General features: G+C 45.6%; 1 pseudogene; it reads right to left on the bottom strand.

The window, feature by feature from the left end:
• Positions 1-2,524: 2,524 nt before the first annotated feature.
• On the bottom strand, positions 2,525-6,192 carry LOC123446188 (annotated as a pseudogene).
• Between the last annotated feature and the right edge of the window lie 4,269 nt (positions 6,193-10,461).

Here is a 10,461-nt window from a genome sequence, read left to right on the forward strand (position 1 = left end):
AGCACCCTACTAAGATATTTCACGATTGATTCTTCTGTTCTCTCATTGATTATTTTTGTTGCATGGTCTGAAGTAAAGAAACAACAAAGTATTCGAGAACTTGTTCTGCAAGTTGATCATGTTGTTGATCAGATCAAGTGTGATGCATTGGATGCGCGTTTTGCCCTTTTATGTTTGGGTCATTGTGTTGGGAGGTGTCCCGTCTCGTTCCCGTTTTGCTGGTTAGTGGATCCAATTTGCCGACTCATTTTTATCCGCGCGGTCGGTATGCGGACACGCTTTTGTCTAACTATTTGCTTACATATCTAATCATTGCCCAAAGTTTAAATCACATAATCACAACCGAGTAAAAATATAACAATTCTCTAACCAAATAAAATATAAATTTTCAAAAATACATTGAAAAAAAGTCTGATACACCTATTGCTTGCCAAGGTGATCCCATGTATGATAAACCAAACCATCTCGAGTTGAATGTTAATTAACCCATCACACATTTTATGATGAAATTGGTTGAACTGTTCAAACATTACCACTCCTCCATGCTTAGGCACAATATTTCCACGCTAAAATTGAAACCCATGGTCAAAGATTTCATCCTAACGTTTATCCTCTACGATCATGTTGTGTATGATCACACAAGTAATCATCAGCTGTCACAACATTGGTAACAGCGAGGGTGGGATGATGGGGTGTGTTGACTATGGATGGGAAAGGAGGGAGAATGGCCGATTTGCCGCTGTATTGCGGGCCAGGAGAAAAGGGAGGGCGTCACGCGCGTCCGCGCCTCATCCACACCTACGCGAACTCGATTCAAATATAGGGCGGTAATGGGCCGTGGGCGGACAAAAAACAAACGCTCGTTTGTTTGCATCGGCACCTTGGCACCTTGGGCCGTGGTTTGTGTCTGTTTAGACCCAAACAAACACGCACGGACAGATTGCGTCGGCGTGTTGGAGTTTACCTAAATGCCAACGCTAGGTGTTTGGTTACTTTTCATTGTGGAGGCCAACCGATATTCCCTTTTATAGTTCTACTGCTACTTTCTTGGTTGGTTTGTCTTGTTTGTAACACTTTGTCACTATTGATTATTGCCATATCCCCTGAACTTTGTATTATTCTTTCTTCTTCTATTATGATCAAAGGCAGTTCTCTTACATGGTTTGAAGAAGGAAAACGCTTTAAGACAATCAGATGCAAACATCCAACTTGCGAGCATTGTCCTCCGTTTGACACGTGTTCCGAGAACCCCACCCACCGCTATCTCTTCTCCTTCCTTATCCTTTTCTCGCTCTCTCCAACCACACACACCCCGAACTCGTCTTCTTCATCCTCAGTTTCTCCCATCTCTTTTTTGCAATCGAAGGGGGATCTCGCCGAACAGATGCTACAAGGGCATGCTGCAATACCGGCCGGTTGTGATGGCATGCTTCGACAGCGGCCGACTGTGACGGCATGCTGTGACGACTTCTAAGCTGCGGTGACGTTGATGCGACCGTGGCTCGGGTTAGTCTGCGATGGCTACGCCATCCTGGGAATTGGTGATGCGACAGATGGTGGGGACTGCTTCGGCGAAGCCGTGCTACGAGCTAGTGTTGTGACGGCGGCCCAGGGCTGCTCTAGTGATGTTGTGATGGTGGCTCAACTGCCGCAACGGATCCTGTGACAGTGGCTCGAGTTGCTCCGACGATGTTGTCACGATAACAACGTGCTGCGAGGGGGTGTTGTGACGGCGGCTCGAGCTGCTCCGACAATGCTATGATGGGCACCGTTGTTCTATGAACCATTGCTGCGGCGGCTGCCGAATTGTTGCGTTGGTGGCTCGGTTTGCTCCGATGATGGTTGCGACGCCATGCTACGGCGCGGTGCTGCATCGTCACCGCGGTACTGCGACGCGGTGTTTTGATGTCGCCGCCATGCTACAAGGAGGTGCTGCGACGACCAACGACTTGCTGCCAGGCGGAGCTGCGAGGCGGAGCTGCGACGCGGTGCTGCAACATCGTCGCAGTGCTGCGAGGAGGTGTTGCAACGACCGATGACACACAACGAGGCGGTGTTGCGACGATCAGCTACTTCCTGCGAGGCGGTGCTGCGAAGACCGGCGACGTGCTGCGACGTCGCTGTCGTGCTGCAAGGAGGTGCTGCGACCACCGACGATGGGTTGCGAGACGGTGCTGCGACGATCGGCGACTTGCTGCAAGGAGGTGCTGCAGCGACCGACGACACTTCGGCGATACTTCGACGGTGCTTCAATTTAATGTCGCTGGGATGCTACCATGCTGTGTGAGATGCATGGACGGCCGATGCTCTCATCTAAAAGATGACGAGCGAGTCATCGGATGGGAGCATGAACAGGTGGCTGCAATTGCGTGCATCCAACGGCTGATTATGCGGATGCTTTTCTTCTGGATGCATCTCGATGCCGCCTAGCAGCGGCGTTTGAAGAAACGCTGACCTTTTTTTGCAAATTGAAGAAACCCTGACCTCCTGATACATTGTGAGAAACTACACACATTCATGAGTAATACAATAATTTGAGACTTCTTATACAGTGGGGACATTAACAAATACGTAAGATATACACATCTCTAATAGATCATCTTAATTGTTACACTTCAAAAAATCATTACGACTTAATCATCATATTTTTTACACGGTCAACCAATCTATCCACCATACGTCGGGTGCCGCCAATCCACTTGTTTCCTTTCCCCTCCTTGTTCCCTCGTTTTTGGTCAGTTCCGTGTGTTTCCTTTGAAATGGTTCCCTCTTTATATTCGCTGCAAGGAATATCAAGGCAGATACAGAGCTTACCAACGCCTTCAACACTCAATGAACATGTTTCCCCCAGATGCATGTCAAAGGAATGTTCAAAATGATCTTCAGCAGGGGTTGTGCTCGTGGAAGCATCGCCGCTCGTGGAAGTGGAACCCTCTTCATCATGCATGAGAGTTGTTGCATGCAAGCTTACCTTTATCGTGAGAGATGAGCAAAGCGGCATTGCAACTACTGATCGTGCCAGTGGAATAGGGATTGACCTTGCGTCGCGGATCTCCGGGTCAGTCTTCTTCCCCTTGGCCTTGCTGAAGAGTAGTACGCTGGCACTGTCGTCGTGGCTGAAGAGTGGGATGTGCGCCGATATTTTACCGTCAATGTGGGTGGTGCCTTGAGTGGTGCCTCCGGAGAGGAAAAGGGTGGCCTCAATGGTTGCCTCCACGGCGTTATTCAGCACTGCGTAGGTCACCTCTGCGGTGCGGCCCAAGCCAGTGGTGATGCTAGATTCGAGAACACAGTATTCGTCGTCGTTCGCGATGCACTCCAACTCCCAGAGGTTGTTGTCCTTGTCGAGTTGGATGATAGAGTCGTCCGAGTCGGATTCACAGGGGTCAAATTTAATGGCGAAGCTCCCGCCATCAGCTGAGATAACTCTGGATGGACCAGAGAGTACCAAATCGACGAGGTCGTCCTGCCCAAGATCACATCATAATTGGATGTTAAAAATAGACGTAAAATCAATTTATACTCCAGAAATATATTCAGGTGGGGAGGTCCCCCACCCCTCGACGTTGATTTTGTTTTTTGTTAAAAAAGACCAATTCTATCTGGGGCTATTAAAAAAAAGGAAAAATCTAAGGAGAAGCGCGGCACCATAGCTCCCCAATGCGACGGCTTACACAGCCTCATGCGCATGCAAAAATCTTCTACCCCATGATTACATCATCGTATTAAATATTTTTTAAAATTTTAAAAATGATTTATCTCACGGATTAATAATTTGATTGAAGATTTGCCTTCATCATTAGATTCGTGTCGACGAGACCATTAAAATAAGATCCCATGTAGACATATTTCGTTGGTTTTTTTCCGTCGTTCCTAGTTGTCACATTATGTCATTATAGTTGTCATCTTACGGATGTACAGTTGTCACAATAATTATATATAGTTATCGGGATAATAGTTTTATATTTTTAAGTATTGCAGTGTTATGTGGAGCTAAAAAATGATTATTAAAGCACTAACAATAAGCAAATAAATGCATGAACTAGCACAAAGACAATGAATCAAGTTTTGTAGTGAGGTATACCGACATTCATAAACCTGATAACCAAGTTGATTTAATATGTGAACTATGTGACAAATAATGTGACAAGTAAGTGATAATAATTTGGCAAGTACCGACGAAAACAAAAGTTATCGAAACATGTCGACATGAGATCTAGTTTTGAAGATCTCATCGCGATAAAGTCAGTAAGGAAAACAGATCATTAATTGAGATAACAGTTTAGGAGATAAATATTTTTTTAAATATAAAATAAAAAAATACGTAATGATATCAATGTTGCATGCCTAAACAAAAATATCCAACTATCGAGAAGGGCACATATAAGAACAGATCTCGTACAGCTACATGGGAAGTACACACGAATCGTACCTTGCCGCCGTGACCTGGAGCTTCTGCTTGCCTGAGATCGTTCTCGGAATCGTAGATGATCTGCCCGCGTTTCCCGTCAAAGACGGCGATGGTGCCGACTACAGGGAAGTTGGCACGCACGGAAAACACCTCCACCAGGGGTTGGCCATGGCGCCCAGTCCCAGACAATTGCTTCTGCTTCTGCTGCTGGTGGTGGCCGCGTCCGCCATGGCTCGCAGATGACGACTTTTGCTGCTGCAGGTGGCCGCGTCCGCCTTGGCTCGCAGTAGACGGTGGTGTCTGCTGGGGATTCCCAGGGCCCGAAGGCCCGTCTTCGCCACAAGCGCCCGGCTGTGGCGGCTTGGCCTGCAGCTGTTGGATACGGCGGCTGTGGTGAGTTAAGCAGAAGGTGAACTATACCGAGTGCTAGTTCCTCGGTCGTGATCCCGCAGCTCTGTCTCAGCCTTTCTTCATCTTGAAGGCTTCTCGACCGCCCTGTCAGAAAACGCGACATGTTACCCCAGTTCCACACGTAGTGCACCTGTTGCCGGCTGATTGACTTTCCGCCGGCCCGGGGCCAACCATTTATCACGGTGTCGAAGTGCGAAATCATCCGTGCGGACTCACAGATGATGAGAATCAGGCCCGCCAATGCCTTTTTGTGGTTGTCAGTTAGACCGCCACCACTATATTCGGACAGCAGACGGACGGCTTCTATCGCGAACAGCTTTCCCAGATTCACTTGCAAGTGTCCCAGCCGCATGTTCACCAGATTCATGGCGCCACCCAACAAGTCCCCATATGTCACTCCGCAATCAAGAAAGGTGGAGCCCTCGATCAGATGCAAGCTCGATTCTTTTTTTTGGGGGGGAAGATGCAAGCTCGGTTTGGAGGAGCTGAACTCGTACCACGTTCCATTCCTAGCCTGAAAACCAATAAGGTAGACAGTGTCGTCCCGGATTGCTAGGGTGGCTTCATGGTTATCACTTACTAGCTTCACGTGCATCCACCTCGCCGGATTGTCAGGACGGAACTTCGCGAGCAAGGGGCGGTCAAGTCTCTCATGTCGGGCGAAGGTGAGTTGTTCCCGAAGGTTCTTCATGAATACCTTGTAATCGCCTACGCCTGTACTGCAGTCGAACCTCAAAGGCACAATTTGAGAAGCATGGGGCAGAATTCGTGTTGCAGATTTCCTTTTCTTGGGTCGTACTACTAACCTGCAATATTCAATTTGTGGTTGTATAACTTGTACATATGTAACGAAAGAATTAAGTGTTGTATCATATTCCTCACAGAGAAATAAAAGGGTACGGCTAGCACTCAATCGATTGAGGTTTAACCAAATTTCAGTGAAATGATATACGATGTAAAAAAGAAAAAAAAATCTGAAAAGAAATCTTTTGCATGAATCTTAATGTATGATCTTAAGAAGATTGAGACATAACCAAGTTTTTATCGACTGAGACTTGGCAAGAGTATAAATGAAAGTGAAATCAGAAGAGTTGTATATATGTCCGTACTCCCACTCGTCTGAAGAGTGGTCTCCGGAGGTGCTCCCTTCCATTATCAACAAAGAGCTGCTGCGTGGACGAAACTTGATATGCGATGGTCGATTAGCTTATCCCACACGTTTGGATCCCTCACTGTGTTTGATGAGATGTGTTAATAGGCCGGTCCTGTACAATTGGCACTTTGGCAGCAAATTACTATAAGAAAACGATACAAGAAATTTCAGGTTCACCTGTATTAATTTGCCCAGTATTGTGTAATCTAAAGTTTAATTTCGGTTAATCTCTTGAAATTAGTGTTTAGCTTAGCACAATTCGTTACCATCAACAGTATAGACTTAGTACCTTACTCTAGTTAAATTGTTTCTCCTCATATCTGGCGGTGCACTAAAACATATCCTAGCTAAGTAGAAAAGCTTAGCACACAAGTATTTTAAGTGCTATATTTATATATTTCTTTACATACCTGATGAACTGCGATATGATTATCACTTCACTCCACGTTTGGTTGTACCTCTATGATGGAAAGATTTGAGAAGAGGCTAAGTAGGGCTGATCAATCGTTTCATGAAACCTCCTTGCAGTATGATCAATATATATAAACATCACAGAGGGTGCAGCCATGGATCCAAAAGTCTTCAGTCTACAATCACAAACAAATATTAAACTTTAACTAGTGATGTACTGCGGGTGAAGAAACCGTCGATTTTATTATTTTATTTTTTTGCAGCGAAGAAACCGTCGTTTGCTTCACGCACCTACACATGATCAATTTTAATGTACGCCCTTCCAGTTAGCAGCAGGTACGATGTCTACGCGGGATGGGAAACCGACTGCCATATATCGAACTAAAAAACTGCGACTATTTTGTGACGCGTTTGGCTCGTGATAATTTAACATTCTTCAGGTTACACCGGCTCGGGAATACGTTAGGTGCGTTTGACTGGGCTTGGTAGATTTGAGCTACCGCGTAATCGGATACGACAGCTCACAAAATCCAAAACCGCTCACCCCTCCTGGTTTGGAATAACAGGTGCACGTCCTTCTTTTCTCCTATCGTCCCAATCCTCTAGCCGTCATGATAACTGAGCAGCCACGGCGATCTTGCGTCACCACGAGCCCTGAACAACCTCCTTTCGCGACCCCTCTCCCTCCCATAGATCACGCCGCCCGAGCAGCCATTCCTCTAGGGCTGGGCATCTTCCCCTAGCTAGGAATAGAAACCAACCCTTGGCTGGAGCAAACAGATCAAGCAATCACTCAGGGCGCGCTTGGATTGAGTGTATTTAGATATACATGTATTTAATTTACAGATGTAATTTACAGATCCAGTAGCAATTTTCACTTGAAAGCAACGACGCAGTGAGATGTATATCATTTACACGCGTATTGCTAACCGAAACGGCATCCCAAACACGACCTCAACCCTCGTCCTAATACAGTGCATTCTGATTAGAAAGTAGAATACATTACGATTCCTGAACCAAGCTCGTCCGGTTTCTAGAAAAGATGAAACACATAACTCCCTGAAAACTGAAATGAGCAGCCAATAGACTCTGTATTCGGTCTATTGCTGTTTTCCTTTTCAGTTGGGGTCCTGTAATAAGAAATGAATTATGTTGTCAAACTTCGTTGTAGCCCTGGTCTTGTAATAGTAATATGTTAGCATGTCCTTGTTGGATCTACCTTGCTGAACCTTGTCTGTCTTTCCTTCATCAATAAAAGTGGAGTAGGAGGAGACCCCTTTCATTCAAAAAAAAACACCTTAAAATTATGACAAAAAAGATCAAACGCCAAGCATACGAAAAACAATGTGTTTCAACTTTTTCCTAGCCCTACCCGTAAATTTTTCGATAAGGGACGATTTATTACTTAAATGGTTTAAGCATTACAGCCGACCTTTGCATAACTAAGATGCACATAGTCAAACAAAATCCTCTTACAAAGAACAAAAATAAAAAAAGCCGAAATACAAACAAATAGAGTCTGTATAACGCCTAAACTTAGGGGGCGGGAGGATTCTAATATCATGCTGCCACCCATCTCGGGTAAAAGTATCCCTCGTCGCATCCTTCAATCGTGTATACACCTCCATACAAAGGTCTCGATTCTCCACGCATTATAGAGAGGACCATAAACAAAAAGTTCTGGTACATCTGTAGATAACCAGCATAAGAGAAGTATTTTTATCATTAAAAACCTTATCATTTTTACGTAGCCAAAGCGACCAAATAACGGCAAGTGTTCCAATCCTGAAAAGAGTTTTAAACCTGTGATCAATCCCATGTAACCAATTGCCAAATATATTAGCAACACAACAAGAAGGATACAAGCCAGAAGCTATTTGGATGTCTGACCATACAGAACGAGCCAATTTGCATTGGAAGAACAAATGTTTTATTGTCTCAGCATGCTGACAAAAGATACTTTGCATATTTCCATGTCAATTCCTCTTAATAAGATTATCTTTAGTAAGAATGACTCCGCAAGAAGATACCATGCAAAGATTTTATTCTTAAGTGGTATCTTCATCTTTCATATCTTCTTGTTTATTATCAACTGGCACATCAGACTCGAGTAAGGCTCTATACATAGACTCCACTGAGAATTGTGCATTCCCATGTAGGTTCCAACAAAATATATTGGACCCATTTGACAAACGTACCGTGGACAACCGCTCAAGCAAGATGTTCCATGATTGGAGTATGTGTCCAATTAAATCTCTTTTAAACGTCACATTTGGCCGGAATGATTCCAAAACCGTGGCGATGGTATACCTTTGTGATGCACAATGTTGTTTGGAGCTGCAAATTGTTCCCGGAGTCTAGCATTGTCTTGCCACTTATCAGTCGAGAATATAATTTCCAAACCGTCCTTTATCGAGAAGGATCCATAGCAAAAGAAATATTTCTCTGTAGCCATTAGACCCGCCCAAAAGTGAGAATCACCAGGCTTCCAATATACTTGGGATAATGCCTTGGAACCCACATATTTTCTCCTTAGGAGGGCTTGACATACGTCATTTTCTGTTAGTAATCTAAGCAACGACAACCCAGGATGGCCCTATTCTTAACCTTCAGGTCATGAATGCCAAACCCACCTTGGTCTTTGGGACAGCAAACCAACCTCCATTTAGCCAATCGATATTTATTTATCTCGCTATATCCTTGCCAAAACAATCTTGAACAGAAGTAATCCAATCCATTTAATATTCCTTTTGGCAACTGGAATAAGTAAATCATATATACTACCATGTTACTTATTCCCTCTGTTCCTAAATATAAGTCTTTTTTGAGATTTCACTAGATGACTACATACGAAATAAAATGAGTGAATCTACACACTAAAGCATGTGTATATGCATCCGTATGTAGTTCCCTAGTGGAACCTCTAAAAAGACTTATATTTAGGAATCACTACTGGAATTCAAAAATTTGTCGTCTGCCTTGTCTTTGCCGTCTGCTGACGCATGGCAAAGGTACTCTTTGCCGTCCGCTGGCATAGTGCTCACGGCAAAGAGGTGGCTGATGGCCAAGTTTTATTTTGCCGTCGGCCACCTCTTTGCCATCCGCTGGCGGACGGCAAAGGAGCCCTATGCGGACGACAAACGTTGGGCAGACGACAAAGCCCCCCACCGAAACGGCCGAAACCCACCCCCACCCACCCCGCCCCTTTGCTGTCTGCCTGGGACTCCTTTGTCGTTTGCGTGGGAGTACGGCGGACCACAAAGGGGACGGTGGCCCCACCCTACTAATGGCTGCCGGCCCCCACTACCCGTCGGTCACCCACCTGCCCTCCTCCCGCACGCCCCCTCCTGCACGCCCGCCCCTCCCCCACCCGGCGCCGCCACCACCCTGCGCCGCCCCCACCCGGCGCCGCCACCATCCTGCGCCGCCACCACCCTGCGCCGCCCCCACCCGGCGCCGCCACCACCCTGCGCCGCCACCACCCGGTGCCTCCCCCACCCGGCGTCGCCACCACACTGCGCCGCCCCTCCCTGCTCCGCCAACACCCTGCGTCGCCACCACCCTGCACCGCCCCGCCCCTCCTCCCTGCGCCGCCCCTCCCTGCTCCGCCAGCACCCTGCGCCGCCACCACCCTGCACCGCCCGCCCCTCCTCCCTGCGCCGCCCCGCCCCCTGCACCGCTGGTACATATATTTTTTTTCTTTTTTTCTGTTAAATTATATAGTTAGTTTATTTGGTAGAATAAAGTAGATAGAAAAAATAGATAGAAAAGAAAAAACTTAGAAGAAAGTTAGTTTTTTCCTGTTAAATTAGATAGTTAGATTTTTCTTTTTTTCTATTAAATTATATAGTTAGTTTATTAGGTAGAATAAAGTAGATAGAAAAGAAATAATAGAAAAAAAATAGATAGAAAAGAAAAAACTTAGAAGAAAACAGAAGAAGAAGAAGAAGAAGAAGAAGAAGAAGAAGAAAGAGGAGAGGAGGAGAAAGAGAAAAGAAAGAAGAAATAGAAGAAGAGGAGGAGGAGGAGGAGAAAAAGAATAATAATAATAATAATAATAATAATAATAATAATA

Source organism: Hordeum vulgare, chromosome 4H (assembly GCF_904849725.1).
Source record: "Hordeum vulgare subsp. vulgare chromosome 4H, MorexV3_pseudomolecules_assembly, whole genome shotgun sequence".
Taxonomy (NCBI): domain Eukaryota; kingdom Viridiplantae; phylum Streptophyta; class Magnoliopsida; order Poales; family Poaceae; genus Hordeum; species Hordeum vulgare.